The sequence below is a fragment of the Puma concolor genome, chromosome D3, assembly GCF_028749965.1.
Source record: "Puma concolor isolate L17-30 chromosome D3, mPumCon1.1.hap2, whole genome shotgun sequence".
NCBI classification, from domain to species: domain Eukaryota; kingdom Metazoa; phylum Chordata; class Mammalia; order Carnivora; family Felidae; genus Puma; species Puma concolor.
In genome coordinates, this window is record NC_141678.1 from 46,427,315 (window position 1) to 46,446,547 (window position 19,233).

A 19,233-nucleotide genomic window follows, 5' to 3' on the forward strand; every position below is an offset into this window, starting at 1 on the left:
GGACCTCTCATCACTGGTCCCAACATGGGGCTGGAAGGACCCTGAGGGGCCTAAAAATTACTCCTAAGGGGCTTTGACTCCATCTTTGCGTGTTTGCATGTATTTTAAATTAGCTGGTCTCCGTGTATGTATGTCTGTTGTGTGCCCATGTGTGTGTGTGGGGGGGGTGCTCTGGAATTATGAATTTGAACCAGGGACCTTTTGCTTGTACACAGGATGTCCCTGAACCCCAACTCGCCACTCCCCAAGAGGTGCAGATCAAGCCAAGCTTAGATCATAGCCCTTCATTGGGCACTGCTGGCTTTGGTGCATTTTGAGCAGGTATAGGATTCTCAGTTCCCACTGAGATGAGGCAGATGAAATTGGGGCTGAAGAAGGAGCCACAAGCAGAAAGTGGAAAGGTATGGGGGAGAAATCCAAGTGATTTCACTGGAAAAAGAAATGTAAGCAAAAGCTCTGGGGAAAGCCACAATCAAACACAACTTCCAGACAAAATAGTTCTTATAACATCTGCCTTTCGTCTGGTACAGGTATTATAATGCCATGGTGATGTGCACATCCCAGGATGGGACCAATGTCCTGAGTTGTTCCATAGTAAGTATTGTCAGGGCTGGGACTCAGCAGGTGGCCCAAGGGCCAATCTACTCTGGCTCATTCTTGGAGCTAGTCAGGCTCACTGAGGGGGTAGGGATCCAGGGAGCTCTACAGAAAGTGAAGAAGCCTGGAGGCTGATGCAATGTCCTGGGGGCCTGAGGGCAGACAGTAGGTGGTGGGCACAGCAGGCCAGCTAACCAGAGGATCTTATGGCAGTGAGAGCTTCTACAGGAGTCCTGACAAGGCCCTCCAAGACTCTGGGCTCCAGCAAAGAAAAAAATGGGCAGCAGGGAGTTAGGTCCTGTAAAGGAATCATCAAGTAGAAACAGAAATGCTATGGTTAAGGACCGATGTTTCATGTCAAGAGCAAGGAAAGCTTCCAGGTTCTGAGAAACCAGGATCCCAAGGAAGACCCTAGACAGAAATTCACACACAATGGGTCAAGACTACTTCTAAAATGGGGCATAAAAATAAGAATAGCTAGCCTAATTGGAGGCATCGTGGCATTGCATTGGACCCTTTCTAATGATGATTTCATTCAAAATTCACAAAGCTCATGCCAAGGGTAAAATTTTTCAGATGAAGAAACTGAGACTGTAAAGGGGTTATTTAATTTGTACAAAGTCGCAAGGTCACAGAAGGTAGTAGAGGGAGGAGCTGGGACTTAACCCCGTGTCTGTAACTCTACGACCTGTGTTTTTAATGAAAGTACACTCCATGGTGGAAGCTTGGTCAGGGAGCAGAAACAAGGTGAAGGGCAATGAGAGTGAGCACCAGTGGGGTCAGTCCAGCAGGCATGTTCATGTACATTGTGTCATTTAACCTTCACGGTGTCCTTGTCCTCCTTTTGTTTTTGTTTTTCAGATGAGGGATCCAAAACATATAAAGATGAAGTGGCTTGCCTAAAATTACACAGAAAAAAAAGGCAGCAACCCAATTAATGGGACTACATGTCAGAGCAAAGCCAACAGCAAGACTGCCCTGAGGCCGATGTGCCAAGGGAAGGAAGAGAACTATGAATTCAGTATGTAATATCTGCTGTACATCCAGGCCTCCTTAATCTGAAAGCCGAGTTAGTAACGGTCCTTTAGGGTAAAGAGCAATTTTGAACATACATAACTTTAAGGAGTCTGACTTCCTATACTAAGTGTAAGGACAGGCTTTCACCTGATATAACCCAATGATGCATTTCGTCTCCATAACAAATGAGTCATGGATTTAGTCCTTACTGAGTTCAACACCTTTCCCTCATCTCTTTGCTCAAAGGCAGCTAAATCAGTAGGTGCTATTATGGAATAAGTGAAAGCTAATTTTAACTTTAGCTATGCGTCATTACTTTTGGGTTCTCTAAACTTGAGTGTAATTATTACTCATACCAAGCTAAGAAAATTAGGCAGGTTATTTCATGCCTTTTAAAAAAGCAGTGTGAAACTCTGACTTTTCATATTTGTTGCATGTACAGTTGAGTGAATGGTAAAGACTTAACATAATATTGGAGCATCATAGAATTAGGAATTACCCACTAAGTTAACAATCAGTCAATCAACAAATGTTTTTTGTTGCCCACTCTGGGTCCTGCACTGTTTTAGGCATGAGGCTATAAGGTATTTTGGAGAGGTCATTTAGACTAGTGCTTATTTAACTATCTGTGAAGAAAGACCATTTAAAAAACTCTTTTTTTTAAAAGTTTATTTACTTATTTTGAGGGAGAGTGAGAAAGCATGTGCGAGTGGGGGAGGGGCAGAGAGAGAGAGAGAGGGAAAGAGAGAATCCCAAGCATGCCCAGTGCTGTCAGCTCAGAGCCCGATATAGGGCTGGAACTCAGAGTGAGATCATGACCTGAGCTGAAACCACTTAACCGATTGAGTCACCCAGGTGCTCCCCCCAAATTCTAATCCATTGTTGACCAATATTTTGTAATGTACAAAAAACTTGGTTATGAGAAAAATAATCACATTGTTGATGTCATGGCAACATCAAATCGCTAGAAAGTTAAACACTCAACTTTTATACTTTTTTCATTACAACAACATTTCGTGGACTGGTAGTGGTTCACAGACCACACTTGGAGTAGCACTGATTTAAACAAGGCTTGGGGCGCCTGGGTGGCGCAGTCGGTTAAGCGTCCGACTTCAGCCAGGTCACGATCTCGCGGTCCGTGAGTTCCAGCCCCGCGTCGGGCTCTGGGCTGATGGCTCAGAGCCTGGAGCCTGTTTCCGATTCTGTGTCTCCCTCTCTCTCTGCCCCTCCCCCGTTCATACTCTGTCTCTCTCTGTCCCAAAAATAAATAAACCTTAAACAAGGCTTGACCACTATGGAACCGTCTCAACAACCGAAAGAGTAGTTTTTGCTGGTGTTTCTTTCCATTTTTTTTTCTTTTTTCTTATCATGTTAGTGGAATTGCCAATGCCTGGTGATAATTTTTAAAGAAACTCTTTGTTTCAAGGTAAACCGTACTTTCCCCAACTGAGAGATAAGGGAGAAAGGCTTCCTTCAAAGGCCGACTTATAAAAGGTACATAAAGAACGAAAGAAAGAAATATCAAATATAACACGAAGCTGAGGGAAAAAAATGAAGCCAAGTCTATGTTTGCAAACAAGGATCACAAATGGTCAAGAAGTTACTTTTAGAGAAAAACTATGACTCACACGATAGCTACAAAAGGAGTATGTGACTGTGTGAATTCACATAGATGGAGAATGAAGAAATCTATTTTTGTAGAATTGCCCTTTCTGGCACTGTTCTTGATGCTGTGGCAGAACACATATTCACAAGAACTTCTTTTTTTTTTTTTTTTGGAATGAAGTTAACAGAGCATTTTGGCAAGAGCAAAAAACAGGGCATGAAATTCATGAGATCAAATTTTTCTTTGCTTACCCAAGAGCAAAAGCCAAAAAAGAAAAAGAAAAAGTAAGAAGAGATAAACTGAATTTGTCTTAAAGGCATTGACTTCATAGGAAAAAATTCTAAATACAAAAGTCACATTCTAAAATCTCAATCTCTCAGAAGTGTCTTGAAGTAAAAACTTCCTCACCCTAACTGGAGAGAGTGTTTTCTGTATTTCACTTCAAATGCTAAGTCAAGGTATTTAAGAATGGAACATGCAAATGGCAGGTGATATTTATCAGGTATATTGATGAATAAGAAGAGACAAGATTCTGAGTGTTGTGGTTGTTTGTTGGTGCATAATAGACCGCCCTAAAATCCAGTGGCTTAAAACGACTACAGATGGTCCCTGACTTGGAATGAGTTTGACTTAGACTTTTTTGATCTTATGGTGGTGTGAAGGTGATACACATTCAGTAGAGACTGTACTTTGAGTTTTGAATTTTGATCTTTTCCAAGGCTAGCGATGGGTTGGGTACCATTTTTCCTTGTGCTGCTGGGCTGTGTGGCAGCTGCACCCCCAGTCAGCCACACTATCATGAGAGGCATCAACTGATACACTTACAACCATACTGCACCTGGACAACCATTCTGTGTTTACTTTCAGTACAATAGTAAATTAAATGAGCTCTTCAACACTTTATTTATTTATTTATTTATTTATTTATTTATTTATTTATTTAAATTTACATCCAAGTTAGTTAGCATATAGTGCAACAATGATTTCAGGAGTAGATTCCTTGTGCCCCTTACCCATTTAGCCCATCCCCTCTCCCACAACCCCTCCAGTAACCTTCTGTTTGTTTTCCGTATTTATGAGTCTCTTCTGTTTTGTCCCTCTCCGTGTTTTTTTATTATTTTTGCTTTCCTTCCCTTATGTTCACCTGTTTTGTATCTTAAAGTACTCATATGAGTGAAATCATATGATTTTGTCTTTCTCTGACTAATTTCACTTAGCCTAATACCCTCCAGTTCCACCCACGTAGTTGCAAATGGCAAGATTTCATTCTTTTGATTGCCGAGTAATACTCCATTGTATATATATATACCAAATCTTCTTTGTCCATTCATCCATCGATGGGCATTTGGGCTCTTTCCATACTTTGGCTATTGTTGATAGTGCTGCTATAAACATGAGGGTACATGTGTCCCTTCGAAACAGCACACCTGTATTTCTTGGATAAATGCCTAGTAGTACAATTGCTGGGTCATAGGGTAGTTCTATTTTCAGTTTTTTGAGGAACCTCCATACTGTTTTCCAGAGTGGCTGCACCAGTTTGCATTCCCACCAGCAGTGCAAAAGAGATCCTCTTTCTCTGCATCCTCGCCAACATCTGTTGTTGCCTGAGTTGTTAATGTTAGCCATTCTGACAGGTGTGAGGTGGTATCTCATTGTGGTTTTCATTTGTATTTCCCCAATGATGAGTGATATTGAACATGTTTTCATGTGTTGGTTGGCCATCTGAATGTCTTCTTTGGAGAAGTGTCTATTCATGACTTTGTCTATTTATTCACTGGATTATTTGTTTTCTTGGTGTTGAGTTTGATAAGTTCTTTATAGATTTTGGATACTAACCTTTTATCTGATATGTTGTTTGCAAATATCTTCTCCCATTTTGTCATTCTGTCTCCCATCTTCTCCCATTTTAGTTTTGCTGATTGTTTCCTTCACTGTGCAGAAGTTTTTTATTTTGATGAGGTCCCAATAGTTCATTTTTGCTTTTGTTTCCCTTACCTCAGGAGACGTGTTGAGTAAGAAGTTGCTGCTGCCAAGATCACAGAGGTTTTTGCCTGCTTTCTCCTCAAGGATTTTGATGGCTTCTTGTATTACATTTAGGTCTTTCATCCATTTTGAGTTTATTTTTGTGTATGGTGTAAGAAAGTGGTCCAGGTTCATTCTTCTGCATGTCACTGTCCAGTTTTCCCAACACCATTTGCTGAAGAGACTGTCTTTATTCCATTGGATATTATTTCCTGCTTTGTCAAAGATTAGTTGGCCATACGTTTGTGGGTCCATTTCTGGGTTCTCTTTTCTGTTCCATTGATCTGAGTGTCTATTCTTGTGCCAATACCATACTGTCTTGATGATTACAGCTTTGTAATACAGCTTGAAGTCCAGGATTGTGATGCCTCTTGCTTTGGTTTTCTTTTTCAACATTGCTTTGGCTACTCGGGGTCTTTTCTGGTTCCATACAAATTTCAGGATTGTTTGCTCTAGCTCTGTGAAGAATGCTGGTGTTATTTTGATAGGGATTGTATTGAATAGGTAGATTGCTTTGGGTAGTATCGACATTTTAACAATATTTGTTTTTCCTATCCAGGAACACGGAATCTTTTTCCATTTTTTGGTGTCTTCTTCAATTTCTTTCATAAGCTTTCTATAGTTTTCAGTGTATAGATTTTTCACCTCTTTGGTTAGATTTATTCCTAGGTATTTTATGTTTTTTTGTGCAACTGTAAATGGGATTGATTCCTTGATTTCTGTTTCTGTTGCTTCATTGTTGGTGTATAGGAATGCAACCGATTTCTGTGCATTGATTTTATATCTTGCAACTTTGTTGAATTCATGAATCAGTTCTAGCAGTTTTTTTTGCTGTTGTTGAAATCTTTTGAGTTTTCTGTATAGCGTATCATGTCATCTGTGAAGAGTCAAAGTTTGACCTCCTCCTGGCCGATTTGGATGCCTTTTATTTCTTTGTGTTGTCTGATTGCTGAGGCTAAGACTTCCAATACTATGTTGAATAACAGTGGCAAGAGTGGACATCCCTGTCTTGTTCCTGACCTTATGGAGAAAGCTCTCAGTTTTTTCCCATTGAGGATGATATCAGCGTTGGGTCTTTTATATATGGCTTTTATGATCTCGAGGTATGCTCCTTCTAGCCCTACTTCCTTGAGGGTTTTTATCAAGAAAGGATGCTGTATTTTGTCAAATGCTTTCTCTGCATCTATTGAAAGGATCATGTGGTTCTTGTTCTTTCTTTTACTGATGTGATGAATCACATTAATTGTTTTGTGGATATTGAACCAGCCCTGCTTCCCAGGTATAAATCCCACTTGGTCGTGGTGAATATATATATTTTTTAATGTATTGTTGGATCTGGTTGGCTAATATCTTGTTGAGAATTTTTGCAGCCATGCTCATCAGGGAAATTGGTCTATAGTTCTCCTTTTTAGTGGGGTCTTTGTCTGGTTTTGGAATTAAGAAAGAGTTTGGAAGTTTTCCTTCCATTTCTATTTTTTGTAACAGCTTCAAGAGAATAGGTGTTAACTCTTCCTTAAATATTTGGTAGAATTCCCCTGGAAAGCCATCTGGTCCTGGACTCTTGTTTTTTGGCAAATTTTTGATTACTAATTCGATTTCCCTACTGGTTATGGGTCTGTTCAAATTTTCTATTTCTTCCTGTTTCAGTTTTGGTGGTGTATATGTGTATATTCCTAGAAAGAAATTTGCCCATTTATTCCAGATGGCCCATTTTATTGGCATATAATTGCTCATAATATTCTCTTCTTATTGTTTTTATTTCTGCTGTGTTGGTTGTGATCTCTCCTCTTTCATTCTTGATTGTACTTATTTGGGTCCTTTCCTTTTTCTTTTTGATCATACTGGCTAGTGGTTTATCACTTTTGTTAATTCTTTCAAAGAACCAGCTTCTGATTTCATTGATCTCTTCTACTGGTTTTTGTTGTTGTTGTTGTTGTTGTTGTTGTTGTTGTTGTTTTTTGGTTTTGACAGCATTAATTTCTGTTCTAATTTTTATTATTTCCTGTCTTCTGCTGTCTTAGGGTTTTATTTGCTGTTCTTTTTCCAGCTCTTTAAGGCTTAAGGTGAGGTTGTATATCTGAGACCTTTCTTCCTTCTTTAGGAAAGCCTGGATTGCTATATACTTTCCTCTTATGACCACCTTTGCTACATCCCAGAGGTTTTGGGCTGTGGTGTTATCATTTTCATTGACTTCCATGTACTTTTCAATTTCTTCTTTAACTTCTTGGTTAGCCCATTCATTCTTTAGTAGGATGTTCTTTAGTCTCCAAGTAATTTTTACCTTTCCAAATGTTTTCTTGTGGTTCATTTTGAGTTTCATAGCATTGTGGTCTGAAAATATGCACAGTATGATCTTGATTTTTTGTACCTGTTGAGGGCTGATTTGTGTCCCAGTATGTGGTCTATTCTGGAGAAGGTTCCATGTGCACTGGAGAAGAATGTATATTCCACTGTTTTAGGATGAAATGTTCTGAATATATCTGTTAAGTCCATCTGGTTCAGTGTGTCATTCAAAGCCATTGTTTCCTTGTTGATTTTCTGTTTAGATGATCTTTCCATTGTTGTAAGTGGGGTGTTGAAGTCCCCTACTATTATGGTATTATTATCAATGAGTTTCTTTATGTTTGTGATTAATTGATTTATATATTTGGGTGCTCTCACATTTGGAGCATAAATGTTTATAATTGTTAGGTCTTCTTGGTGGATAGACCCCTTAATTATGATATAATGCCCTTCTTCATCTCTTGTTACAGTATTTATGTCAAAGTCTAGATTGTCTGATATAAGTATGGCTACTCTGGCTTTCTTTTGTCAACAATTAGCATGATAGATGGTTCTCCATGTCCCTACTTTCAATCTGAAGGTATCTTTATGTCTAAAGTGGTCTCTTGTATATAGCATATAGATGGATCTTGTTTTCTTATCCATTCTGTTACCCTATGTCTTTTGATTGGAGCATTTAGTCCATTGACATTTAGAATGCATACTGAAAGATATGAATTTATTGCCATTATGTTGCTTGTAGAGTTGGAGTTTCTGGTGGTGTTCTCTGGTCCTTTCTAGTCTTTGTTGTTTTTAGTCTTTGTTTGTTTGTTTGTTTGTTTATTCTTCTTTTCTCCCCTCAGAGAGTCCCCCTTAAAATTTCTTGCAGGGCTGGTGTAGTGGTCACGAATTCCTTTAATTTTTGTTTGTCTGGGAAACTTAATCTCTCCTTCTATTTTGAATGACAGCCTTACTGGATAAAGAATTCTTGGATGCATATTTTTCTGATTCAGCACCCTGAATGTATCCTGCCACTCCTTTCTGGCCTGCCAAGTTTCTTTGGATAAGTCTGCTGCAAACCTGATCTGTCTTCCCTTGTAGGTTAAGGACTTTTTTTCCCCTTGGTGCTTTCATGATTCTTTCCTTGACTGAGTATTTTGTGAATTTGACTATGATATGCCGTGTTGATGGTCAGTTTTTGTTGACTCTGGTGGAAGTCCTCTATACTTCCTGGATTTTGATGTCTGTGACTTTCTCCAGGTTAAGAAAGTTTTCTGCTATGATTTGCTCACATAACCCTTCTACCCCTTTTCCTGTCTCTTCATCTTCTGGGACCCCTATGATTCTGATGTTGTTCCTTTTTAATGAGTCATGACTTCTCTAATTCTTAAATCATGCTCTTTTGCCTTAGTCTCCCTCTTTTTTCTGCTTCATTATTCTCCATAAGTTTGTCCTCTATATCGCTGATTCACTGCTCTGCTTCATCCATCCTTGCCACCATCAACACTTTATTATAAAGCAGGCTTTGTGTCAGATGATTTTGCCCAACTGTTGGCTAATGTAAATGTTCTGAGCATGTTTAAAGTAAGGTAGGCTAAGCTGTGATGTTCAGCAGTTTAAGTATAGTAAATGTATTTTTGATTTATGATATTTTAAATTTATGATGGGTTTATCAGGATGCAATTACATTGTAAATCGAGGAAGATTATTTCTTTATTTATGATTCAGCAATCTGGGCTGGGATCAGCTGGGCAGTTCTGGTGGTCCTGCTTGGGGTCTCTTATGCAGGTGCTTTTGTCTAATGGGCTGTAATAACTAAGCTAGTTTCATTTATGTGCCTTGCACGGTCTCACAGGATCTCTTTCTACATACCTTTTCTCCAGCAGAATAGCTGGACTTCCTTATGGCACGGGCTCTGGGTTCCAAGAGGGTGAATTCTAAGATGGCAAGTGCTTATCCAATCTCTGCTTGCATCACACTTGCTAACGTCTCATTTGCCAAAGCAAGTCACATAACCAAGCTCAGACTCAGTGTAGGAAGGAACAACAAAGGGGCAGGAATTCTCAGAGGCATGATTTGCTGGGGCCATTAATGTTATGGTCCATCATAAAATTAAAAAAAGTTTTAAATTATATGAATGTAAATTCTGTTTTTTTTAATAAGACAGAATTAAACTATACTTGGAAATTCCAGCTCACATTCTAGAGCTTTGTAAGATGGCACCTGTATTTGGAAAGGCTCTTAATGGCTTGTGGGGCTATAAAGACTCACCAGATTAGATCAACCAAGCCAGCTGATCAATGCATAAATATTAATGAGCACCTATGAAGTCATTATCACTATGCGAAGTGGTATGGAAGACACATTTTTCTTGCATTCAGGGTACTTGCAATGGAGTTGGAGAATACAAATAGTAAAAGTAATGTTGCAAGCAGTTTAAGACAGAGTATAACTAAGTGCTAAATTGTGCCATATAGAAAATAAAGAAGTAAAGAATTTCAAACTTTTGGTTATGCCTTGTTCTGATGAGGCTTTCAACACATAGAGTCATAGTCTAAGAGTTATAATAATCCATTAATAATCCAAGCCTGAGCATGTAGACTTGACTACACTGTCTGGCTCCACTGGTCCTCCTCTCAGGGGTTGAAGGCACTGGAAGAGAACAAGAGAAATCAGCCACTTAAAGAAAGGTGATTAAACTTTCTCAAACTTGAGTCTTTGTCCATTGAGAAAGCAGATGTCTTGCAAGACAATTTGTCAGCATCTGTCTGGTTCTCCTGTCTTTAGTAATGTACAATCTAGCCATGGTGCTACATCCTACTGCACTGGGAAGGAATGACAGCTGAATAGCTGTGCTGAATGGTGGGGAATGTGATGGCATTTGGAGCAGCAAATTATCCCAGATGTGAGGTATAAAGAACCAGGAAGAAAGAGCAGGGATTCTATTCCAGGCACCAACTGGTATTCCAAACACTCTGCTAGGCTCTGGGGATGAAAATGAATTAAACCTGGTGCTGCCCCCCTCCCCCTCCCCAAATACCACAGCCTAATAAGTAGACAGATCTAAATGCTACAACAGAGGCATGAATAATATACCGTGCGATCCCAGTAATGGGAGTGGCTGACTGGGAGAGCAAGGGAAGAGTTCACGTTAAGGAAAGTCTGCCAAATAAGGTGATGCCTGAGGTGAATTTTGAAGAATTAATTGGAGTTAGACAGGTTGCTAAGGTGGAAAAGGGCATTCCTGACAGAAAATACAGCCATGAGCAAAGGCATGGGGACACACTGAGGGGGAAATGACTTGATTAGCCTGGAGAATAAGGTGCCATGCTGGCAGGTGAAGGAGATAGGGCAGAAAGGAAAACTAGGGCCAAGTGATAAACTACCCTACTGAGGAGTTTAGACTTTATCCTAAGGGATAAGAAACTGTAAATGATGTTAAGTAGAGTAGACACAAGATCACATTTACATTTTATTTATTTATTTATTTATTTATTTATTTATTTATTTATAATTTTTTAAAGCAGGCTTCATGCCCAACGTGGGGCTTGAACTCATGACCCTGAGATCAAAACCTGAGCTGATATCAAGAGCTAGCACTTACCTGAATGAGCCACCCATGCACCCCCACATTTACATTTTAGTAACAGTACTGTCCAAATGATGAAAATGTTTCATAATCTCCTCTGTTCAACATGATAACTGCTAACCAGATGTGGCTGTTGAGCACTTGAAATGCAGCCAATGTGACTGAGGAATTAAATTTTTCATTTTCAGTTTGACTTTAGATAGCCACACGTGGCTCTTGGCTACCATACTGGACAGCTCAGTGCTAGAAAAATCCCTGTGGCAGCGGTACGGATGATGGACCAGATGAGAGCATGACTGGAAGGACTTAGAAGACTTTATAACAATACATGTGAATACGTGTGAAATAATGTGATCCCAAATCAAGGCTGGGGTCATGGGAATGCATGGAGGTGACCAACTTGAGAACTACTTAGGAAATGAAACAAGTGGAATTTGGGATCTTATTTGACATGAGAGAGGAGCTCTGATAACAAGAACAGAATGAGTACTAAGGAGTGGGGACAAATAAGTATACTTAAGAGAATGAGGCCAGGTCCAGACTATGGAGCAGCAGGGCTTGGATTGACATGGTAGGCAGTAACACGTTGGTCTGGCATATAATGCCAGTCGTCTCTAACTATTCAAGACAGGTTGTAAGTGAGAGAGACTGCAGGCAGAGACAACAGCTGGGAAGTAGACCTTGGCGTGGTTGAGAGTGGCCTGGACGAGGTGGAGATTGTGGGAGGGTAGATAAATGGGTAAACTCAGGGTAATGATAATCAACATCATTTAAACATAAGGGACTATGGAAAGAGAACAGTTAATGAGAAATCCATGTTTTCCAGTCTGATAGGGAAAAGGAAATGGCAAAGTGAATTCAGGATTATTAGGCACCTATCTATGAATTAGGCATTATGCTAGACACTTTCACACAAATCTTCTCTGTGGGATATTAGACAAACTGGTGTTGTCACTGAGGGAAATGCGTTGGCCAAAAAGAGGGCATAGTTAGTAGAGTTCCACTGCATATATTTTGAATGTGACTTATAGTCTAATTGGAAGATTTACTTTTTTATACGTATTTTTGTTGAGGAGGTGACAAAAGAGAATAAAGGATGTATAGGCAGCAGGGTTTTTAAAAAAAAAAAACACACCTACTTACATAGTTTATTTGATTAATGAACAGTTTTAAGAGATTTTGTTAATGGGTAGTTTCATGGTAATAGATCTGAAATTATTATTATTTTTTGCTTAAACAATGGAAATTTATGGTCTTAGAGTTCTGGAGGCTAGAAACCTGAAATCAAGGGGACAGCAGGGTTGCTTCTGTCTGAAGGATGTGAGGAAGAATCTGTTCCATGACTTTGCTTCTGGTGGATTGCTGGCCAACTTTGGCATTCCCTGGTTCACAGATACATCATTCTGATCTCTAATTTCATGTTCACAGGTTCTTCCTGTGTGTGTGTGTATCTGTGCGCAACTGTCTCTCTTTTATAAGGACACCAGTAATACTGGATTAAGGGCTCATCTTACTCCAGTATGACCTCATCCTTCTAAGCATATTCCATCTGCAATGACCCCGTTTCCACATTCTGAGATGCTAGGGGCTAAGACTTCAATGTATGAATTTGGGAGGAGGACACAGTAATAGTCTTCCCTCTTGTCCCCTCACGTGCAAATACATTCACCCGATCCCGATGCTCCCCAAAGTCTTATCTCATTTCAGCATCAAAGCTAAACTCAAACTTCACCTACATCAAGAATGGATGAGACTGGGGATATGATTCATCCTGGGACAAATTCCTTTCCATCCACGAACTTGTAAACTCAGACAACAAGTTATCTGCTTCTAAAATACAATGACAGAACAAACATAGCATAGACATTCCCATTCTAAAAGGGAGAAACTGGATGGCAGAAAAGAGTCATGCGTCCCAAGCATACCTGAAACCTAGCAGGGCAAATTCTATTAAGTTTTGAGGCTTTTGAATAATCCTCTTTGGCTTAATGCTCTGTCCTCTCAGGATCTGCTATTATTTTATGAAGCTATTGTTTTCATAGCTAAAAGGACTTTGCCCTTCAAAGTCAGTAGGAACATAATAGGAAAACACTTTAAGGAATGTTATGCATAGAAAAGTGTAAGCAGCAGGCAGCAGCTCAACAAAACAGGTGCTTAGTAATATTAAATCAGCTAAACCGAAATAAAGCTAGTTCAATACTCCAACATAACTTTAAAATAAAACAATAAGGTTGTGAGGTGAGAAAACAGGAGAAAACTAAGTAATAACTTAGTTTTAGGGCTTGGGTTAGCTTATTTATCACTGAACACTTTAGTATGAGGGTCTTCTTTTTGCTTCTCTTTATAGTAAAAATACCACAACAATAATAATTCAATCAAATGTACTAGTTAACACTAACTACTTTAAAAAAAAAGTTTACTTATTTATTTTGGGAGAGAGAGAGAGAGTGAGCAGGGGAGGGGCAGAGAGAGAGGATCTCAAGTAGGGACTGGACCATCACCATGAAGCCTGGCATGGGGCTTGAACCCATGAACTCTGAGATTATGACCTGAGCCGAAACCAAGAGTTGGGCCTTTAACTGACTGAGCCACCCTGGTGCCCCAGTAACACTAGCTACTTTAACAGCTAACCCCCCAAATCTTGGTGGCTCAGCTTTTTTTTTTTTTAAGTTTATTTATTTATTTTGAGAGAGACAGAAACAGAGTGAGTGAGTGAGGAGCAGAGAGTGAGGGAGAGAGAGAGAATCTCAAGCAGGCTCTGCACTGCCAGCGCAGAGCCCTACGTGGGGCTCAAACTCACGACTGTGAGATCATGACCTGAGCCAAAACCAAGAGTCAGACACTTAACCGACTGAGCCACCCAGGTTTTCCCAGTTGGTGGCTTACTTTAATGAAAGTCTATTTCTTATTTATATAACAATCCAATGCAGCTGTGTGGAGCACAACCTTCCACATGGGACCCAGGATCCTTCCATGTTGTGGACCTCCATCTCCTAGGGCCTTAGAGTCCTTTGCTTCCAGGCAGGAAGACATAAAGCATAAAAAGAAGGTATCGATGGGCCACTTATCCTCACTTTTCATTGGCTCAAAATCTGCCATATGACCCCACTTAGATGCATATAGCATGTAATCCTAGAGCGGGGGCCACTTCTCGGGATGTCTCTACGTTATGCAAAGTGAGCACCAATCCTTGGTGGGAAGCTAGTCATCGCCATCACGCCAGACTAGATTATGTTGATAGTCCTCACTACTCTTTGGTATTTCTTGTCTCCATCTTGATACCACTGACCCTGTCCCCCTCACATCTCCTCCCACCTCCTCAGGGCTACACATGTAGTTTACTCATATTTTCCAGTTGTTTTATAGGCCTGGCTCTCTAACTAGCCATTCTTGGAATCCTCTTTGGAATTTACTTCTATGGGAAACACATAATATAAGACAAGGAAATAACTGGTAAGTCCCAGAAACATAATCAGATATTGTATAAATCTAGAGTAAACCTTTACAGGAATGAGCAAGTGGGATCTACATTCCCCTCTTAAGAAGGAAGTATTGAAGTTCACGCCCCCATTTGTTCTGTGAACTCTCCAGCATTAAGGGGGTTATTAAAAAGTATTAAGTGATGAGAGATTGGGTTTAAAAATTGTTTATTAGACCTATGTTCTAGGCCTCAAGTGAAATGAATTCAATCAGAATTTTGACAAATATTTAGCAACCTGCTGCTCTATAGAAGGCACTTCTACCGAGATCTTAAAAGACACAAAGAAAAAAAAATTCCTTGGGTAAGTCTCTGTCCTTCTGTAATGTTAAATAGCCCTTTACTGGAACAACACGTTGGGCAAATTCTAACCAAATGCATGTCTCTGAAGTGATGTATTTTGGACATGGAAACAGAGTGCAATGTGGTTGAACACTAGCCAGTGACATATTTTAAACTTGCCAGGAGTGATATTTCTTGTCATCATAGAGACAATTAAACAGGGTTCATATCCTAAAACATAGGGCAACCAACATAAAAATGATACAAGAGGGTATTGTAGAGTCTACCTTCTAATTTTCACTTGAAATCTCTGCCAGATAAATTACTAACCTTCATGTCAAGAGAATGAAGTCTCTATTCCTTAAATCTCCACTAAGGCTGAGCAAGATGATTTAATTACCTGCTAGCTTATTTTTACTCATCAGCAGAATGAAAATGATGATTTCTACCTACTTACCTTTCAGGATTAGCTCTGGGCTGGTAGGAACACATTTCATTATAAAGAGGAGATACTATTACACATGTATGTGCTTTCCTTTATCTTAGCACTATTGCTTGTAATAACACACACCTGGGATGGAAAGAAGGCATCTTCCTTAATAACAAATGCATAAAATTACTGGCTCTGCCCAACTGCATATTTCACCTAAAGGACAAACTGGAGTGTGTGAAGCAAGAGCTGGAGAGGAAATTCATGCAATTGGAATGTGCATTCTTCACAGGGTCTTTGGCAGAACTAACTACGAGGGAGTGCCCTAACGGGAGGTACCAGTGTCAAGGCTCCAAGCAAAGCTAGAATCTCCGTGTTGTGAGCAGAAAAACTGGATCCTGAGATTTCAACGTTTATTTATTTTTTGGGGACAGAGAGAGACAGAGCATGAACGGGGGAGGGGCAGAGAGAGAGGGAGACACAGAATCGGAAACAGGCTCCAGGCTCTGAGCCATCAGCCCAGAGCCTGACGCGGGGCTGGAACTCACGGACCGCGAGATCGTGACCTGGCTGAAGTCGAACGCTTAACCGACTGCGCCACCCAGGCGCCCCTGGATCCTGAGATTTCTACTCTGGTTTGGTTAACACTGGGGATTCTGAGCTCCGAAGACGAGCCAGACACAAGCCATGTGCCAAGGGAGCATGCCTATTTTACAAGAAGCTCTTAGATTTACAGGCCTAGAGCAGGGAGGTCCACAATAAAAGGAAGTGGGATGAAGTATTCTGTAATCCTAGGCAGGCATGCAGCTGGGTTCTGGATACCATTTCATGGTAATGAAGACCAGGGCCAGTCCCTTAACCTTGGCTTCTTATCTATAAATAAAAATGGGTGGTAGTAGGAATATGGCATAAGAAATATTGTCAACAATATCTTAATAACTTTATATGGTGACAGATGGCAACAATACTCATCATAATGAGCATCTCATAACATATGTAATTGTCCCATCTCTATGTTGTACACCTGAAGCTGTATAATGTTGTATGTACGTCAAGTGTACTTCAATTAAAAATAAAAATACAGGGGCGCCTGGGTGGCGCAGTCGGTTAAGCGTCCGACTTCAGCCAGGTCACGATCTCGCGGTCCGTGAGTTCGAGCCCCGCGTCGGGCTCTGGGCTGATGGCTCAGAGCCTGGAGCCTGTTTCCGATTCTGTGTCTCCCTCTCTCTCTGCCCCTCCCCCGTTCATGCTCTGTCTCTCTCTGTCCCAAAAATAAATAAACGTTGAAAAAAAAATTTTAAAATAAAAATAAAAATACAAAGAAAAGTAAAAATAAAAAAAAATGCAGTTAGTGAAATTCTTTCAAAGCAGCAGATTATGAGAGAAGCATAATAAAAGGACACACACACATACTTGCACACACACACACACCTATACATATGTATACTTTTTTTTTTAATGATAGGATAGTTAGATTCCAAAAGATGCTTTCAATCTTAGGGTTTGCAATAAAGCTAACCAGTTGGACAGCAGAACTTCGTTCATTATCTAGTTGCCTCTGGTTTTTAAGGAGGTGGCCTCACCAGGTGTGTGGTAGTATAAGTAGAAATGCCTTTGTTTTTCTGTTTTGCTTGTATTCTTTTCATTGCTATTGGCCTAGAACATCATTGTTTTCTCTATGAAGTGATGATGAAAAGGAAAACTAACCTGCTCCTTAAGAGAAGCTGAGCCAAAGGCAAGTTGTTGTATTTAACGATACACTTCAAAGAAGAATAGCAATGATAAGCGGGACCCAGGATTTCTGATCCCAGTTCACATTCCTAGGAGGATTTGGGAGGACAGAAGGACAAAGCTGCCATATTGGGGGTTGGGGTGGAGGGAAAGGAAGGAGAAGGAAAAAAACCTATGCTTTGCCTACAGGAGCATCAGCCTGAGCTTGATGTTAGGCCCATCCCTGTGCTAAAGGGATGTTACTGACTTTGATTATGCCCTTGTAAGACACAGTGCATGGTTTAGGTTCTTGAGTCTGGAGAAATTCTTTTCAACAATGGCATGGCGAGTTGCATTTCCATCTTAAAATTTGAAGGACGTAACTATGCATGAGTCACTTCTGAAGTATTGGGAGGCCAGCCAAACCCTAAATTCACTTGTGTTCCTTTGGGTTTGTTCATAACCAACTATGCATGTCTGTCACACCCACCCCCATAGGACTAAGTAACCCAGCAGCAACTCTTGTGTGCCACTCTTCTGTAGCCTTCACACCTCACATGGGGCTCTCCCAGCGAGCTTTTCCCTCTGTCCTCCCGGAGTCCTTCTAGGAGCTTGAATGGGCATTAGCAGTCCTGTGTCCTGCTTATTATTCCTATTTCCTTAAGACGTGAACAAGACATCTAATTTTCTCAAGCATCATCTTTCCCCATTAAAACGTAACACCTCCATCTTGCCTTAAAAACACAAGTGTACCTTCAATTTGCTGCTTTCATGTTTTTTTTAAAAAATAAAGTTTATTCCTTTATTTCTGAGAAAGAGGGAGCACAAATGGGGGAGGGACAGAGAGAGAGAGAGGGAGACACAGAATTGAAGCAGGGTCCAGGCTCTGAGCTGTCAGCACAGAGCCCAGAGCGATCATGATCTGAGCCAAAGTCTGATGCTTAACTGACTGAGCCACCCAGGAGATCTTGATTTCATCTCAGGTCATGATCTCACGGTAAGATTGAGCCCCGGTGGGGCTCTCCATTGAGCTTGGACCCTGCTTAAGATTCTCTCTCTCCCTCTCTCTCTGACCCTCCCCCATTTGTGTATTCTCTCTCCAAAACAGACAGACAGACAGACAGACAGACACACACACACACACACACACACACACACACACACACACACACACTTGCTCATACATTCCTTCATGTAACTTCAGAGCAGCCTTCCTCCCCTCCCCCAACCAAAGCATCATTAATCTCATCATATCTCTGATACCTGGGACTGTGAAGGTAGGTGTTCTGAGATGTTTGTTTTGAATAGGTAATCTTTAGAAAGATAATGAACACACTTGTACTCTGACATCACAAAGTTACTTTTAAACAATGTAAAGTGAATGATGTTACATATCCCTTGACTAAGGAATGTAATAAAACCTATCAGAGAGAACTACTGTCCTTGTACAATAAAGAAAGTTTGTAAGTCACGCTCTTCATTGTTGCATTTTACAGCAAACTAGGAAGTTCTGTGAGGAAGAGGCCTTGATTTGAATCCACAGATGGTCAGTTCTGATGTTGAGGATTCTCAACATCTCAGTGAAATGGCCTGGCATGGTGGGAGAGTACTGGCTGGGTGAGGGACAGCTTCTTCTTTAATTTAGATTTTGCTTTGCATTTGCATATTAATGAAATAATTTTGGAATCTTAGCCATGTGTTGAATATTTTTCTTCAAATAATCTTGTGTCTGGAAGGACTTTACAAATAGTATGTAAAATCTTTCTCACTCTTTCTCAGTCTTCTTTTGTCAACTAAGATAGTACCAGACCATTTTGGGCAGGATCATTTACTGGGCATTCACTCAGTCGATCTATTTAAATATGAAAGTTCTTATTAGGGCAAAGCGATATAGGCTCATTGGAAAAATGAAAAAAATAATAAGCAAAAAGAAGAATATAAACAAAAAATCCCTTCTCTCCATCTCATCTATCCACTCTAGAACATTCTATTGTATAAATTTCAAAATCTTTCAGTCTGCTTTCACACACACATGTGCCCATGCACACACACACACGTTCATATATACTTTTTATATTTAAGATATATTTCAGTTCTGCAAAACTCTTTTTAAATAACAGCTGTTTTAAGTTCTAATTCATGTACCATAAATTCACTTTTAAAGTACACGATTCTGTGGTTTTTAGCATATTCACAGGATTGTACATCCATCAGCACTATCTAATTCCAGAATATTTTTA